The sequence below is a fragment of the Calonectris borealis genome, chromosome 2, assembly GCF_964195595.1.
Source record: "Calonectris borealis chromosome 2, bCalBor7.hap1.2, whole genome shotgun sequence".
NCBI lineage: Eukaryota > Metazoa > Chordata > Aves > Procellariiformes > Procellariidae > Calonectris > Calonectris borealis.
The window spans coordinates 2,189,497-2,207,532 of record NC_134313.1 but is presented as its reverse complement, the minus strand read 5'-3'; the positions used below and the strand labels follow the sequence as shown (position 1 = coordinate 2,207,532).

General features: G+C 47.7%; 1 long non-coding RNA gene across 6 annotated transcripts; it reads right to left on the bottom strand.

The window, feature by feature from the left end:
* Positions 1 to 3,314: 3,314 nt before the first annotated feature.
* Positions 3,315 to 17,178, bottom strand: LOC142078491 (uncharacterized). Of its 6 annotated transcripts, none has more exons than XR_012672212.1 (6): positions 16,279 to 17,178; positions 14,503 to 14,625; positions 12,456 to 12,517; positions 11,492 to 11,786; positions 10,679 to 10,798; positions 3,315 to 10,349 (listed from the first exon to the last, which is right to left on the bottom strand). It is a non-coding gene; the product is annotated as an uncharacterized LOC142078491 (long non-coding RNA). The 6 variants fall into 6 exon arrangements; XR_012672211.1 differs by lacking the exon at positions 14,503 to 14,625 and having other exon boundaries at positions 3,315 to 5,736; positions 6,229 to 10,349; XR_012672213.1 differs by lacking the exon at positions 16,279 to 17,178 and adding an exon at positions 15,019 to 16,266.
* Between the last annotated feature and the right edge of the window lie 858 nt (positions 17,179 to 18,036).

Genomic DNA, 18,036 nt, shown 5'->3' with positions numbered 1-18,036 from the left:
TTTCTGCAGCAAAGGCAGACCAAACCAAGCAAAAACCAGCCAGTTTTGCTTTAAAGTGGCAAAAAAAAAACTGACTCTGTTTTCCTGCAGGCTGTGGGGGACTCTGTCTCTGCTACTGCAGGGTGTGTAAATCCAACACAATGAAATATTAATTATTAGAGTCTTTCCAACTGGGATTCCTCAGTGCTTTCAGAGAGCTGAATAATTCCAGCACACAGAAAAAAAAAACCACACAAGTCCCTTTTTTAATGAGAAAATATTGTGTGAGGAGTAAATTAGAGCTTTAGAGCATTCGGGCTGAGGGACAGGAGGGGGCTCGGATTGCTTCAGGGTGAAAAATGCAAATTTCTAAATAAGGTATGAAAGAGATCGTGGTCTAATGAAGAGGTAAAGGGAGGTGCATCACCCAGCGCGGCTCCTTCGGCACGGAGATCTGCCCTCGCAGCATGGCGTAACTGTGAAAAGGAGGGGGTAAAGGAAAGCAGAAGTCGATTAATAAAAGAGAGCGCACATCTCTGAAGGCTCCCGTTATGCAGCACTTCAGAAGAAGGCATTCATCCAGAGCAGCCATGGGCACTAGCCCAAGGCAGACGTGCTCGGCACGACTCAAAGCCCCTTTTGTCCCTCTTGTTTACCAGGGCTGGGTTCGAAGCACAGCGCAGAGCGTCATCCCTTGGCTGAGCAATGTTTTGTAGATTTGGGAGCCCAGGCTGACCCAAGTTTAAACATTTTCATGCTTTTGCCAGAGCAAAACTCCTCCAAAAAGTGCTGCTTGAGAGGAGGGAGAGGCATTCAGCAGCACTTCTGGCAATGAAAAATCTCTGAGCTCTCATTGTTGTTCATTTTTTCAACTTCCTTTTACCCTCATTTCTCTGCAGCCTCTGGAAACATCTACATGAAATATTTGGCCTCTCTGAAATCTGTATTCTTCTCTTATAAACCCCTCCACTGTTCCTCAGCAGCTTGATCCAAATGCTGCAAATACTTTTCATTACCCTGCCGTTGCTTTGGGGGATGTCGGAGGGACAGGGAAGTGAACGGCGGCTTGCTGGAAGACACAATGCCAAGTGGTAGATCCAGGGCAGTGCCAGCCCTGGGTAAGGTCCCTTGGCTCGAACAACAGCCACAAGCAAGCAAGGCAACATGAAGAAAGGGATGACCAAGGACAGCTGCTGGAAGTGGAGGTGGGGACAAAGATTGCAGATAAGCAGATGTGCGCAGATGTGCACAGATGTGCAGGCTGTGCAGATAAGCATCGTTTTGATAAAAGTGTGGCACCGCGGGCAGAGCCAACAGGAAGAGGTATGTGGCTGATGTGTCTGACTGTTGGGGCACAGAGGAATGTCATCGTCCCTAGCTGGGGGCTGGGAGCGAGAAGCTGGATGGAGGAGGTGAGGAGTGCAAGGGAGGAGGGTTGCAGTTAGCACCCATCATAGGCTCAGGCTTTTATACACAGGACTTTTCCCCTTCCCCAGCAGCAACCCTGTGAGTTTGCACAGTTTCCCTTCTGAGTTGGTGTAGAGGGGTTGTTATTTTTGCCCACCGCCCTCCTTGAGTCTGAAAGCTGCCACTGTGTGGCTCCCAGCTGCACCCAAGATAAGGTAAGATTGCAGAAGAAACCCTCTAGGGATTTGCAGGACATGCAGAAGCAGCATCTCTCCCCCCCAGGGGCTGCAGGACATAGCACGGCCGCTTCTCCATCAAGCTGCCGGAGAGACCCAGAGGTCAGGTATGAGAAGCAAGTGAGAAGCTACAGGTTGGGAGGCAACACAGGGCAGGAGGTGGTGACCATAACACTTTATCTATTCTGCAGCGTGTTCGATGTCCATACCCTCTTGGGGGAATCTGACCATGCTCTTCAGGCCTTCAGGAGCCCCTTTCTCCCACCACTGCTGAGCAGGTGAAGAAGGACACTGGCATGGGACTCCTTGCCATCTCACTGCCGAGCTAGCCTGGGTCCTGGGCACGCGCTTAGGTTGCACAAGAAGGTTTGGCAGCAATATGAGGTGTAGGAAGCCAGGCCCAGGCTGAAGTTGTGATGTGGGCACGTCTCGGAGCACTTCTTGGTGATCCTCTTCCACAAAGACAAAAAGCCTTGCCCAAAGAAGGGAAAGAGCAGTATTAGCAATGAAAGTTTGTTGAGTGCTCCTCAATCTTGTACAGGAGGGAGATGGGCTAATGAGTCCCACTGTCCCCCACAGCCCCAAGGACCAGCATGGCCAATGAGACCCAACCTGATCCCACCACAGCCCAAAAATTGCTGGTGACCAGCTACACAAGGCATTCAATATCCCTGCTGGGTGTCTGGCACCTCCCAGCATGGACCCTCATGTCAAGGCTTTCTTAGGTCTACGATGGCATCCATGAGACAATGTTCATGCCTGGATTGAAAGCACATTTCCAGGCTTTTCTGCTTGAAGGAAATAATTTTATTCCCCTCTAATCTCTCTAGACCTTCTTATCCACCCTGGTTACCTACTTCTTTTTATCTCCTTGACTAATCAAGGTTCAAATTTATTTATTCTTCCTCTGAAGGATCCTGTCTTTGTCCTTCCTCTTTTCTCAGTGTCCCCTGCCTTTTCCATGCAGGCATAAAACAAAGGCTAAAGAGGGCAATCTCAATGTGTGATGGGGAGGAAGATTTCAAACCGTGCAAACTTCAGCACTGCCAGGCTGGCCTAGCAAGGGCTCCACCTCCCACATGTGCTTCCCCATGACTCCTCAGCCCATCCATCAACAAAAGGCAACCATAACAAATCCAATCAGAACCCCACATCCCATTCCTGAGTCCCCGTCGGAGGATACACAGCAAGTACGTACCAATTCCTACAGAGGCAACATTGGTCACACAGTACTCATCCTTGTCCGAGCACTTCTTGGCCTTCAGACAGCTCCAGTTGCTTTGTTCCCAGTCACAGGTGTAGCAATACAGGGCATTTGCTGCAGGAGGAGACAGAAGATATGGAAGATGGAGACAAAATGCCGCTAATCCCAGCAGGAAAAATTACCACCTGCTTTCCATTGACTCTCAAATGCACAAGGTGTGGGTTTGCTGAAAGTGATGGGGCTGCAAGACCCAGACCCGACCCACTCTGCCATCCACACACTTGCACATTTACACCCAACACGTGCACTCAGGCACACACATCTCTCTATACACTCACCGATGGTGCAAGTCTTCCCTTCCTGCCCTGCACTCAAAATAATAGCACTATGGGTCAAGAGTACTGGGTTTGATGTGACGCAGTGAGCTGGGAAGGACAGGATCCTCTGTAAGAGTCTACAGGGATGTCCTAAAGAGTCTACAGGGATGTCCTAAGGCTTGAGGTCACCCTTTCTAGTTGCTGGAGACACTATCACGTAGACTATAGCCTAACTGGGCAGTAAGTATTGGCAGTTGAATAGGGTTAACTGGGACCTCCATAGCCTAAAGAAGTCAGTCTCCCACGCCTGTGTCTTTGGGCGGGATTTCAATGCCCTCAAACATATCCATAACCCGGGTTAAAAAAAAAGGTGAGGAGAAGGGCTTTTAACTCTTTGCTGTGTGAATTCAGCCCTAAGACACGTGCAGTCTAACACTTCATTTTTACTTCCTAGGTTATCTAACACGGCTTAGGGCAATCTTCCTTTTGGGACTGAAGACAATCTCTCTGTCCCCTGGGCCTTGTTAACACTTGGAAATTTGTCAGAATCGCTATTCTGGTAAGTGAACAAAGCTAAATAGCAGAAAGGTATTCTTAGGCCACAATAGGACAGAAATAACTATTCCAAGAAATTATTTTTTTGCACCAGACGATGTGGCAAATTTCCAAGCACTGGCAAACCCTGTTCTTCTACAAAATGAGGATAACATTTATTCTCTCTGGTTGCTTAACTGTCTTGTCTACAGAGGCTATAAGATCATATACTTTAAGAGGGCTCTGATTTCATTCACAATCTCCCTGTGAAATAAAATACATAATCTATAATGCAAATAATACGCAAATATACTTCTCCACCCCATATCCCAGCATAAGGCTGCTTAACCCATTTAGTCCACAACCCAACTTCTCCCTAATTCCCCAACTTTGTCCTAAAAGCTCTGAAATCAGCAAGCTTGTCGGGTCTCTGAGATGGGCAGAAATTGGGGCCATTCAGCAGGCAGATGTTGTAGATCTGGCCCTGTCCCACTGCTGCCGCTAGGAACAGCATCACTGACTGCAGTAGGAACCGGGTGCACAGAGCTGCTGATGTATTGTGCTATCGTAAGCTGAAGCACTTCTTCATCAAGATTTAGAAATAACCACAGTCTTGCATCATCTCAACAGACAAACTCACTGGGAAGTCTCTTAACAACGGCAGAACAGTGGCAACTGCTTCCCTTTTTCTGTCTTGCTTTCATAAAAATCCAGTAGTGCATGAGTCTATAGGGAAATTTCCCTGCAGAGAATAAACCTTTCACAGATCCAGGCTGAGACTACAGATAAGAAACACACCGCGTCCTTCAGCTGCACCACTGCAAGAGCTAAGGCACCCTCTCCCATGATTTCTTTCCCTGGCTACAAGGCCTCCCTGACTTTAAAACATGCAACTATTCTTTGTCTAGTAGCGAACCGTGATACCTCACCTTGATCTGCGCATAGGATCAAAGCCAGCACGGCAAGGAGGGACGCCTTCATCTTCTCTCAGTCGACTCCACAGCCCGGGAAAAGCACCTTCACCCGGGGACAGGATATTTATCTTCCCTGCGTTCGGACCAAGTGATGATGAAGACAACAATTTTGAAAGAGTGGGCAGGGATCATGCATTATTTGACAGGCTAGGAATGCATGTGGGTTGATTTCTCACCTTGACATTGCCTTCAGGCTGGTCTGATGGGGCCGGAGAGGAGTGAAAGCACTAAGGCAATTCATTCCATTTATTACTTTTAATACTTTAATTTATCTATGGTCAGGCTAGCAATGCTACTGATGTCTGAGTGGGGTTTTTATACTGTTTAGCTCCAATCTGATCATCACATCTGTGGCCAGATAGTTCAGTGAAGGCAGCTACTCAAAGCAAAATGGTAATAAGTGGCATAAATTAATGGCTTTATCCGGGTGGATTATTGCCAAGTGTGTTTCCAGGGTTAGGCCACGAGAACTCCCAATATCTACAGTCAGGGTAGATCTAGCTGTATATTCATGGCTGGCAATATAAACAGGAAATGTCTTATAGTTTCCTGTTTGCCTATAAAAGCTGCTGGTTATCTACAAAGTCCTAAATGCTCTGCATCCTGGTTTGGAGAGCAGCTGCCGCATGAGAGTGATGGCTTTGAGGTTCAAACGCAGAGCCTGGGACACTGGAGGTTGGTTTCCAGCTTTGCAACAGCTTTCCTGTGCTACATCTGAGCAAAGGGTAAAAATATCTTTGTCCCCCTTCTACGTGGAGCATCCGATTCAAAGTCCTGCTAGATACCAGTCAGATAGAATGTTCTCAGGCTTTACAATTTCTCTGCATGCTTACAACTTGGGTGGAGCTGGAGCTGATAATTTCAGCCCTTCTGGGGCCTCCATTTGACTGCCTGTCCCACTTCTGCTTCCAAGGAGAGTTACCAGGAAGTTTGGTACTGAATATCAGCAGACATCTCCGTGAGTCACCACGTGCCTGGTCACCAAAGAGCAGAGAGGACTAAGCAGGAGCAGCCCCTTTGTATAAAGCCGCTTGGGCAATCAGCTGTCTGCTCGCCCCTTCCTTCTCCACCCCGCAAGACTCGGTCTGCAGGGAAAAAAACAGGGATCCAGCTGTAGCTAAACAGCCTGGGGTTTAGAAGATGGAGATGCAGAAGGAGAAGAGGCAGAGGCTCTGAAAACATGTGGAAGAAAGAGCTTAGATGAGCAGGGGGAGGGCTAAAATGATTGGGGGCCAACATTATTTTCTGGGCAGGAGATCAGTCAGATGAGCAAGCGTCCCTGAAGCAGGGGTCATATTCATCAGAGACATTTAGAGCCTCTAATGGGACTAATCATTGCTCATCACAGTAAAGGCACGGCCAGAGGAAGTTCAAAGGGACACCAAAACCCATTGCGTCTTCCTTTTTAAGAAAAAAAAAAGAGGGGGGATTATTGGGGTGGGCTTTTTTGGTTGATTTGCAGATATTTTTGAGGTTTCTGACACCGGCGTTAAACCACTGAGTCTGCCAATACAGCTGACATAAAGCAGGATCAACAGGATGGTGAAGTCAGCCCTGATAACCCCATAAGCACTAACCATTCCTCTCCAATGGACATACATCTTCTGGGCGTGGAGAGGATAAGCCACATCGCTTGCCCAACAGATGAAGTTCTGCCAGACTCAGGGACTGCATACCGCCGTGGATGCCGGAGAAGGTGTGTCAGTCCTCCCAGATGTCACGAGGTAGCAACTGAAGAGCTAGACCTATTCCAGGGAATAAGGATTGCCGAGTGTGATTCATTGCGTGGTGTCCTCCTGCAGGGATGACTCTTTGGGGGAGTCTGGAAATCAGCTTGAGCAGCCAAGTTGGTGTCCTGCAGCAGCGGGAGCACCCTGGCAAAGATCTGCGCTGATAAAGAAGCAGTTTGCTTTAACCAGACTTGACTCTTTTTTTGAGGAAGAAGGGAAAAACAATTGTGTTACTCTTCAATATGATTAACAAGGTGCATTCTTGATTTTTTTCTTTTAAACAAAGAAATGTCTCTGACTCAGTTTATTCCCTCACTTCGAAGGACTGATGGTGTGAACGTCTCCCCTCTGACACAGAGCTGGAGAGGAGTCACCAGAGTTCAGGGATTCAAATCTGCTCCTCACTGACAGCAGGAAGATGATCTGCAAGGCCACGGGAAGTGGTCCACCACTGGTCCGCTGGCAGGAGGTTTGATGGACAAGTGTGATGATGGATGAGGGTGCACGATGGGCCGCTTGGCGTTTTGAGGGTTGCCGGTGGCCCATTGAGCCAGATAGTTGGGAAGTTACCTTCCTGGCCTCAGGTATGTCTGATGCACGTGTGTGAGGTGTGGGACTGCCATGGCTGGCATTTCCTCAGAGGCACATGGGAGACTGAGGATGGTGGTGTCACCCTGGGTGGCCAACACATGGAAACAGCATGACTGCAGCATGGAAGGCAGTGCTTGGCTGGGTCAGGGCAGAGAGCTGCAAAAAAGATGTCCCAGTATCCAGCATCAAGAGCAGAAATGGGGCTACAGCTATAGCAGATGTGTCCAGGACCATCTCCAGCACAGAGGCCAAGAGGTGGACATCAGCAAGGCCTCTTGTGAATAGTCCTACCCTTGTGCTCTCTCCTCTGTTTTTTCCAGACATTGCATAGGACTATGATGGTTGGTCCATGTTAAAACCTTGCCAGGGAATGTGCTAACAATTAAAATAATTAATTAAATGTTGTGGATGATGGCATTACAGATCAGGGCATGTTCCCAGGAACTGTTTATTTCCCTTGCTTAGGTTCAGCCTTGGAGATCAGACCCTTGCAGGCATGTGAATCACATCCTTCAGGATGAGAGCTTGGTCCCTGATTTTACTCTTGGCTGTGTCACGCTACACTACACAATTGTGTTAGAGCTGGCTAGTAAACGCAGCTTTATTTGGCTGCCCTCTGCAATGTTCTGGCCGTTGAGTCTTCCTGGATGGAGAACAGAGATCAGAAGTCAATGAACAGAAGTCAGCCAGGGATCTGCGCATCTTCTGGGAGCCTCGTACTGGGCTCCTCTCACGAAAGGTCTCGGGACAAGTGTCCACATATGGAACCACAACGACGAGGAGGGACAGAAACATCATGGCTTGATCTCATGGTGTCTCTTCCTTTTATTTGCCCTGAAGTTTTTAACTATTCAGCTTCCCTGTGGTCAGACCATGATGTCTGCCTCATCACTTCTTAGGTGGCATCTCAGAAGGTTCCCAAATATTTCCATCTATCCCAGCATCATCCCAATCTGTATGTATTGCCATTTTCCACCCAGTTGCTAGTATACCAGGGGCTGCCAGGGGTTGCAGGACAGAAGAGGTTCTCAGCACCAGGTATGATGCGGATGTCGGTCTCTCTTCCCAAGTAACAAGTGATAGGATGAGAGGAAACAGATTCAAGTTGTGCCAGGGGAGATTAAATTGGATATTAGGAAAAATTTCTTCACTGAAAGGGTTGTCAAGCATTGGAACAGGCTGCCCAGGGAAGTGATGGAGTCATCATCCCCGGAGGTATTTAAAAAACGTGTAGATGTGGCACTTAGGGACATGGTTCAGTGGTGGACTTGGCAATGTTAGGTTTATGGTATCTTGTCCAATCTAAATGATTCTATGATTGCACCACCAGGGATTTTCCAGCCCTAAATAAAACCCATTGAAGCAATTGCAGAATCTAACTCTATCATGTTCCCCATCCTTCATTTTGGGTGGAGTTGTGGGTGAGGTCAACATGGTACCACTTGTTTTTGGCAGGGAAGACAACAGTTTGAAGCAGGCATAACCCTAGGAGGAGAAGAGACCTGTGTGTGCTGAGCATCCGCTGGGTGAGGGCAAGCTCCAGCTCTTCCTCTCCTTGAGTCCAATGACAGTGGCTGAATCGTGATTTTTCTTTCTGGCTCTTTCTCTCCCTCTTTCTCCTCCTTCCTGGGGATTTACTTGTGCTTGGTTCTGCAAGGCTCATTTCTTTGTATCCTTCCTGGTTGTGACCTCCTCAAAATCAGGACAGCAAGGTGGGTTGTAACCACCATCCCCCTGACACAGATCTGTCCCCACCTCAGATCTTCACAGATGTTTCAGTGCTTAACTCCCAGGGAAGCCAAAGGGAGCTTGGAGCTAATCCCACCCATAGGTTTACTGCAAAGTAACATGGGCTTAAACCCTTTGTATGCTAAATCGCTGAAGAACTCAGACCCTGTGGCTGCTCCTACCCAACCTCCCATGCACTCCCATCCCTGGGTGCTATGGAGGTGCCCAGGTACTTGCCCTGGGAGTCCCGCTGTGGGGCAAAGATACTCGGGTTCAAGAGCACAGCATGGGCAGCCTGGGGCCAGGTTACACCAAGGTGTTGAAATCCGTCTGAGAACCTGCCCTTTGGCTTCCTCTCTTTCAAGCATGGCAAGGAAATGGTGCCCTAGGGGCATCCTAAATCTCTGTTTAGCAGTATTACCTGATTTCGTGGTGTCTTTGGGACTCCTGTATTGCCCAAATCCCAGCTGGCTCCAGATTAAGTTACTTACAGGATCATACCTGTACTTGGGAGCATTAACAGGGGTATCCAGCAGTGACGTCCAGGTGTCACAAGCTCCAGAGGAGGTCACCACCCTTCCCAGCTGCCCTGGAGCTGGAACCACACTGCAGAAGAGCTGTCATGGAGGCAGCTATGTCTATACCAATGACACATGGAGAGCCCACGCACAGTTTCAAGGGCTGTCCCACAGGTGTCCACACTGTTTAATTATTAGCACACTCCTCAGCATGGTTGTGGCCTGACCAAGTAGGACCATTCCTGACAATTCCAGATCTACTTTCCAACAGGTATTTTGGATTCAGACATCTTATTTTGGAGGGAGAGAGCTCGGCTGTACAGATGGGGACCAGCTGAGCCCAAGGCCAGGAACTGACACAGGGCATTTCATTTGCTAATATGCCCACCCCATGCTGTCCTAGACCTTGTCAAGACCAGAGTCTTGACAGCATACTAGAACAATACCATTGGAGATGGCAAATTCATGATTTTTCCAGACTTTTTTCTATGAACCTTCAGAAATTTCTGCCTGGTTGAAACAGTAAGAGCCACACTCTGATCTGGGGCTGTGCTGATCAGGATTGTATCCTCCTCCTACTCACCTCCATTTGTTTAGCTCTCTGTGTACTTGCATGAACAACCTGACCACGCTGCTTGCAAAACCCCAGCCCTGCTGTGAGTCAGCACTCAAAAAAGAGAATAAATAATAAACATCTTGGAAATGTCTTTTTTTTTTTTTTTTAATGGTGGCTGCAGAGCTCTGTTGCATCAGAAGCTGTAAAAGAGTAACTGAGGGATCTCTTCTCCATCAAGCTCAAGCTAGCTTCAGACTGGCCTTTCCATGCCTGAACATCAGATGTTTAGAAGACATTCTGGGGACAAATGGGCAAAATGACTGCAGGTGCTAGGGGACCAGGATGGGTTAAGAAGCTTGCACGGGTTATTCAACAGGGACCTCACCACAGTCCAGTCCAGAAAAGGGGCCTGGTAACGCTGACCAGAACTGCAGTTCCCAGCACCGCTATGGGAGGTCTCGTCTCAGATGCCTCGTTGCGATTGCAGTTGTCCTGACTACAGCATTCATAAGAGTCTTGAAACATACTGCAATTTGAAATGCAGTTTTTGCTGATCAACTTCTGTTGGTGAGTGCCTGGATAAAAAGTCAAGTAAAACCAACCCATGAATCTTTCTTCCAAGGGCAAATCCTGATTTTACTGTGTAAGCAGCATGAGAGATCACCCAAGTCTATGTGGGTTATGGTGTTCGTTTAACTACCCTCTGCCTCGCTGTTCAAGCGAAGAATAATTGGGCTGTAACCCAGCACTATTCTCCCAAAGCCCCAGGGAAGGGGAATGTTTTAGACCCGAGTGCACTGGAGCAGAAAGCGGGGGAAGGACACAGACCCACTGGGAGCAGGGCTGGGACACACAGGAGCATTGGGAGGTCACAACCCAGGCAGTTCATGGCAGTGGGACTCACCAGCACCTATCTTCTCAACTATAGTCACACAGGCTGTCTCATTTTTGGTACATGTGGAAGTCATCAGGCACTGATCATTGCTGGTCTGGTTGGTGCAGGTGTAGCACATCAGTGAGTTGACTACAGGAGGGGAACATAAATGATTTGCATGAGGTCAAAGCAAGAAACCCCTTCCCAGCTGGACCTGTTCCCATCCTCATGCAGTCCACAGGACATAGAATAAGACACAGAGAATTTGGCTGAGCCAGTTCTACCCCTTTTACTATCCCACACCCAAAATTGCTAAACACGCACTTCCCTGTAGAAAAACCCTCCTTCCAGGTGAGTGGGCAGCAGAAGCTTTCTGCGAACGTTGATATTCAACTACCCCATTACAGCATTTAGCAAATGGTCACAGGGCCAGAAAAGCAGTGAAGGTTGCACTCGATTTTTAACTCAAAGCTTAATTGTGCCCCCATCCAAGAAGTGTAGCATTAGCTCCAGATCTCAAGATGTGATTGAGTTTGCAGAGAAAACCCAAAGGGCTCTTTCTGGTTGCGCATAGTGAGAATAGGGGAAGGTGACAAATTTTGGCTTGCCCTGTGGGCAGCCCAAGGCTGCAGGGTGTCTGCAGCACAAGTCCTTTGGCAGCAGGGCCCTGCTGTGACAGCACAAAGAAGAGACAAAACTGACCATGCAGACCAACTCTTTATCTATCACTATCTACTGACTTAAAGACCGCTGGACTTAGAAGTTATGTATGTGGCTTCTCCCCAGAAAATGCCATCTCTCTCCATCCCAGCCCAAGCCTTGCCGTAATTCTGAACAACTCACCAACGTCCACGCAGAGGACAATGGCCAGACACGCCATCAGGAGAGCCCTCATCTCCATTTGCTCTTCTCTGCCTGCACGGTCTTCAGGGGAAGCAGCTCCCAATCCTCGGTGGAGTCTTAGCCAGGAGGGTGGCCGATGCAAAGGCTGACACAGGTCAACCCACGTGTTGCACAGCGTGCAGAGCCCTGACCAGGGGGCTGACACGTACTTGCAGAGCCTTGCAGGAGCCCAGTGCTCACATCTGCTGCCCGAGTTTTGTGTGCTGCCTTTGCCCGAGCACACGTTACCTAATATCTCAAAATAAACCAAAAGGAAAGCAGTTGGTATCGATAACAGCAGTTCCTCCTTGAAAGAAGGCAGGAGATAAAAGGCAGGGTAGGAAGTGGTGACCAGCCTAGGAGGAAGCAAGGCCACCAGAAGGGAAATGAGGACTCTTGGACTTGCACGCTGTGCATTGGTCTTAGAGAAAAGGGGATATGCGTGCTGGGTCCAGCAAGGAGGAGCCACTCTTTGAGGACCGGGACCCCCATCTTTGGTTGCCCAGTTGGGGTCAAGCCTGGAGCCTTGGGTTAGCGCTGGAAAGGCTTGTTCCCCCTGCAGCTATGTGGATTTCCCTACCATGTCTTGGCCCAAGTGCTGCTCTACCAGCTCTGTTAGCACAACTCTAAGCTTGGTGAGGTACCAGCAAGATCAGGGGAGCCCAAGAGAACCAGAGAAAGAAGCCATGCTACTGCTACAACCTCAAAATCTCATCTTATGGGCAAAGAGAAAGCACACCATGTATGTGTGTATATATATTATTAGTACAATTGAAATCTTAACAGTATCATCCAAGAATGATTGTTGGTCTAGATCTAACTACTATAGGACAACAAAGAATAATCCTATGCAGAATTACATTATTATTAAAATTATTACACACGCTTAGTGTTTTCTACACCTTTTTCTTGGTGTTATGCTCACCTTTCCCACTCTTGAGGGTTTCATGCTGATGGCATTACGGTGAGTCGTCAGCATCTGGAGCCCTGTGCCAGGAAAAATAAGATGTTCATCTTGATGGTTCCTTCTTCCTCTCCCCAGGAACCACTCAGAGTCATTTCAATTATGTTTAGTAACTTTTTTTTTTTAAACATGCTTTTTTCATTGGTCTGCAGCTGCGTATTACATCTCAGTTTACTATATGCAGTGCCTTTTACATACATTAGGTACTACTTTTGTACTGTTTGTTACCCCTAAAACCAGCCTGGTCCAGCTCCAGGTCTGCATTTCTTCAGCAGAGCGAGTGGTTTATAGCCAAGGGGTCTCCAGTTCCAGCCCAGGCCCCCTCTCATCACCCCATACCTGCACACCCCACATCTCCGCTTCTCAAGACCTTTGCTGTTGTACCAAACCTGCATTTCTCTACACTATGTTTTGGGTCAGAGTCATAAATACCTCATTCTATCCAGAATAACGGCTGGTCACTGCTATCTATATAAACCTACAGCTGCACTATACAAAGAAACACAAAAGTAAAACAAATTAGCCATAGCCACTTGGTCAATTAGAAAAATTGCTCTTACCACTCCGCCACGTTAAAAAGAACAGCCTCAGGCAGGTCAAAACAAGCTCCGTCAGAGCAAACCTAACAAACCTCAATCCTGAGGACTTGCAAACTCAGTACAAAGCTTACGGCCTTTTACTAGTGATAACAATACCAAATTAAAGTGCTAAGGGATAACAAACCATCTTGTCTTAGACTCTCAAAGCGGAAAAACTGGGCTGAGCTATTTTATTTGTAGAATTATAACTCCTGATTGTTTTTTTTTTTCTTTTCCAGCACACAAGAAGGCACTATGAGGACAATCCAGCATAGCCCCATGTAGGAGCTCTTTCAAAGGTGACAATATAAAAGGGAAGGGGGGGAAAAGAAAAAAAAAAAAAAAAAGAGGGAAGGAGGGGGGAAAAAACCCCCAAAACTATTTGCACAGCAAGGGAGTAAGGGATTGTGCAGCCACGCTGCAAAGCCTACCCAACTGGCTGTAGGGAAAATGAAACTAAATCAAACATAAGAGCAATAGAGGAGGACATCATGGAAGGAATCGTGATTGAACCACAGCCTGTTACAACACAGACCGCATGCCAAATTGCGAAGGTGCTCAGCTCTTTGCCAGTGTTGCCAAGACCCCTTTGCACGTTCACATGGCACACATCACTACATCAGGACAAAGCTAGGGTTGGTGACACCTCGTGAAAGACATGGGGATGAAGCTGAAAGCTGGATGAGACATGAGGCTGTAGCCATCCAATACAGGGTCCCAAGGAAGAAGGAAGAGAAGCCTAATAAAAAAAAAAATAGGATTGTACCACGTACTTGGGCTAGGAAGAGAGGCCAGATCTGCTGGGTCATCTCCCCTCACTGCCTTCAAATCTCACCACCCCTGGAAAGACAGCCAGCAGAATTCGCTTTTGCAGGCACTCAAGGTCATCCTGTGCCTGTTTTTGTGGGAAATCCTTGTGCATGCAGAAATGGGGACAGTGCTGGGTCCAAGGATGCACAGGAGAGGGAGTGGTGGAGATTTAAAACCCCCCCAAGTCCTGTTTCTAACAAAAGTGGGGTTTGCAGCAGCAGGAATGAACTGTGGGAAGTCAGGAACTGTTTCTGCCTGGGGGACTACCAAGAAGGAAACATAAGCCCTAATTAAAAGCTGATTGAGATAATTGCCAGCCCATTCTTTTCCACTTTGGCAAATTAAGCCTTCAGAAATTGAAGAGTCCATCTATGGATTGAGAAATAGATGGAAGGGATTACACAGAACAGCTTTAAAAAAAAAAAAAAAAAAAAAAAAAAAAACCAAAAAGCTCGTTTGCATATAGGTGACCTGTGGGAGGGGATTAGGGACTTCCTCGTCTGACCCACCTTAGCAGATAAATAATCTGCCCTGTTTACAAGAGAAGGGGCGGTCTGGATGCAATCCACCAAGCTAGAAACACAGCATTTTTTTTGAAAGGCATCAGCTATCTGCCTCACCATCCCTCCAGCAACGCAGGGCAACCCCAGGAACCACTGGAAGCTACCTCAGTTTGCAGAGACCTCGCGTCACGCTCTTCTCAGGCTCATGGCAGCGGAAGGAATTTATGAGCCATCCTGCAGCTGTGAAAGCAGTTATTCAAAGGCTTATTTCTGAGTCAAGCCAATCACTCATAACTGCAGTTTAATCCAGACTTGGATTAAGAATATTAATTAAGTAATTGATTGGAATCCCTCATGCCCCAGCTTGCAGTGGCTCAGGATTAAGGTCTAGAGAAGCCATTCTCAGAGCCTGGGACAAGCTCGACTGAGCTGAGCTCTTCCTGATTCTTTATTTTCTTTTGAATAACACATGTGCTTAGCTGGCCAAAAATATCACTACTATGGCTAAAAAGAAGACGTGGGAAGAACCAGTCTACATGTTTTCTACTCATTCCCTGTGGGACACCCACGATGGGCAGCCATCCCCCTTCCACAGCTGCACGGAGCAAGTACCAGGAGTTCTGGGGCACAAACCTGATATCCTGGAGTTTTATCCTTGCCTTGGAAGCTCTTCCTCTGCCCCTCATTAGACCATCTTTCATTTTATCACAGGGATCCAATTTCTCCTAGGTTAATCGTTTACTTTCCTTTGCAGCCGCTCTCCTTGGCATCAGCAGTGCCACATTTACAAACACGTGGCGAGGGCTAATGTCTGTCCAATTTGAGCTTTTACAGCAGTCTGAACTTGGCTGACTGTTGATGGACGCAGCGTTACAACTGTGTAAACCCAGGGAGCTCCTTAAACACATGTTTTATTTATGCCAAAACACAGATGTGATCTTCTCTCCTGCTAAACCGTGTTGGAAAAGGAAATGCCTCCATTCGGTGTGTTCAGAGACAGAGGATCTGAAGCACAGCAGTGATAGCCTCAACTTAAATGTTGTTCTACCCTTTCCTCACATATTGACAAAAGTACTCCCCTTGAAAGTTTCTGTTCTATTTTTCCCGATTTTTTTTCATTTTTGCAACATCAGACCTCAAGGGAAGAAGGGAGGGGAGGAAAAACCCTCTGGAAACCCTTCACATTTCTCTTCCCCCCACAGGAGTTTCCCACCTCTCACACATCTGCCAGACTACAGCTTTTTTGTTCTCCCCTTAATCTGATCGCTCACCTGGGAGCAGATACCAAGCATAGGCAGCAGTTCAACAGCAAATGCTCCTCGCTGAGGAGTTTTCATCACACCCACCTCCCTCTCTGCACCAATTAAGATGAATCAGCCAAAAGCCCGTTTCTCTGAACCACCTATGGGGTGAGCGAAGGTCCTGTCATTACAAAGATGAAAGAGCAGCTAAGCAGCTTTGATGGCTGCCCTTCCTCAGATCACCCACCAGGACCCCTTCTCCACCCCACACAGCCCTGATGGGCAGGGGAGCAGTGCTGCCAACCCCAACCGTTATGGAAAGTGGCTCTGGGAAACAGGAGGCTGATGCACTTTTTTTTCCCATCAACGAGGATCAATAATCTGTTGGCCGTGCATCAAGAGCTTGACTCATCCCCAGGAGAAAGCACGATGTGGGAAGGTTTCTGATCAGCGCGGCTCGGTCCAAGGGCTTTAGTGCCTTCAAAATGTACCAACATGCAGGCTTTATGTTCCCATCTCTCCAGGATGCTGATGCAGAAGCAACAGGCAGGGACAGAGCCCCATCAGAGCCTCCAGCTGCTCAAAAAACTTCCTATGCGGGGAGAGGTATTGCTCGTACACACCCCCAAGTTATAGATTGAGATGGTCCTACCTCCTTCAGCCACAACCTCCTACCACATCCCTCTGAGGCTCAGCAGGCTGGTGTTCAGTGGAAGGTGAAGTTCAGAGAAGCTCATGAAGTTCAGCAAAGTCCCAGATGTGAGGCTGAATGACCTCATGCAACAGAGCAGGCTGGAGGGGAGCAGGCTAAGGGGGATCAAGTTGTTGCCTTCAGCTATTTAATGGAGGATGGAGAAACCAGAGCCAGACTCTCCTTGGAGGTGCTCAGAGAAAGGACAAGCAGCTGGTTACAAGACGCAACAAGGGAAATTCCAACCAGATATAAGGAAGGAAAAAAAAAAGTTTGCTGTGTTAACTGCCAAAACAGAGACCCTGAGATATGGTGGAGGAATATCCCTCCCTGGAGATATTGAAATTTGGCTGGAGAAGGCCCTGAGCAACCCAAAGTTGGCCCTCCTTTGAGCAGAAGGTTGGACTCGAGCCCTCCAGAGACCCTCCCAACCTCAGCATTTCTGAGAAGAGGCTGGGCATGGGCAGCAGATGTCAAAGCAAGACAAGAGGAACTTCTCACTACCTCCTACCACCCAGAGGTTTATCTTATCAAATAGCCACAGTATCATACTGTCCTTGTACCATCACACAATACAGGACATACCCAGCCTGCAGGCAGGGAGACAAAGTCTCCAGCCCCCAGAAGGTTTTTTTTAAGCATCATTATGTAACCAGAGCAGCCCTAAGCCCATCCCAGTATCAGCGTGAGCAGTCATCTTTGTTCCTGGTAAATTTACCTTGAGGTCTCCTCCCAACCAATATGAACAACAGGCTTTTATGAAAAACACATTGGTAACCCAAGAAGTTATGGGGGAAGGTACCACTTCTGGTTTTCCCTGAAACCAGATCTTCCCTTTTTGCAATTTTTTTTTTTTAATTTTAAAGTAAAAAAAAAAAAAAAAAAAAGAGAAGGAAGTAATGGCAAAGGAAAAATGCTAAACTTTTGACTTTGCATTTCACTGGTCAAATAATGGCAAAAATGCTAGTATCTTGACTTTGGGCTACCAAGTGTCTTAGGCATCAAAGCACAGGCTTTTATGTGCCTACAGAAAAGGCACTTCATTAGAGAAGCTGAGTTGAAAACATCCCTGGAAGGGCCAAGGCAGGTAGGGTTCAACTGAGTATGCCAGTATTGCTTAAAGTCACCAAATTACCCCAAACTGTTGGGCTGGGAGAGGAATCCTGTTACTCAGAGGTGTCTGTGATGGGGGTGTGGTCCTGCTCCACAGGGTCCTGAGCAGTGGAAAATCCCCGTGAGGTTGGGCATTAGGCCAGACTGCTGCTTCGTGCCACTGATGTCAATGGCAAGCAGCTCAACTTCTCCAACCTGTATCTCACCTGCTTATGGCCAAGGGCCAGGAGGACACTCCCCAAACGTACCAGCCTCTCTTTAAAGCTTAGCTGTTTCAAACACATTGTGTTACTCAACCCAGTATGAGTTATCTGATACCTGGCAAAACACATGAACTCTCCACCTTGCTTTTGCTTCATACCTCCCATGCACTTGGATTTCCAATCTTGGTTTCACTAAGCTTTTTGACAGAAACGGTCAAGCCCCATAGAACTGGTTTATAGGGCAACACAATTCAGGGTAACACCCTTTGGGGAAAGGACGCTTCATTTACGCTCCTACAGAATAGCCAATAATTGCTATTTAGCTGACACTGGCAGGTCTATGCAGCCCTGACATCCAGAGCATCTGAGCACGGCCAACAAGTCTTTCAATATTAGCACAGAG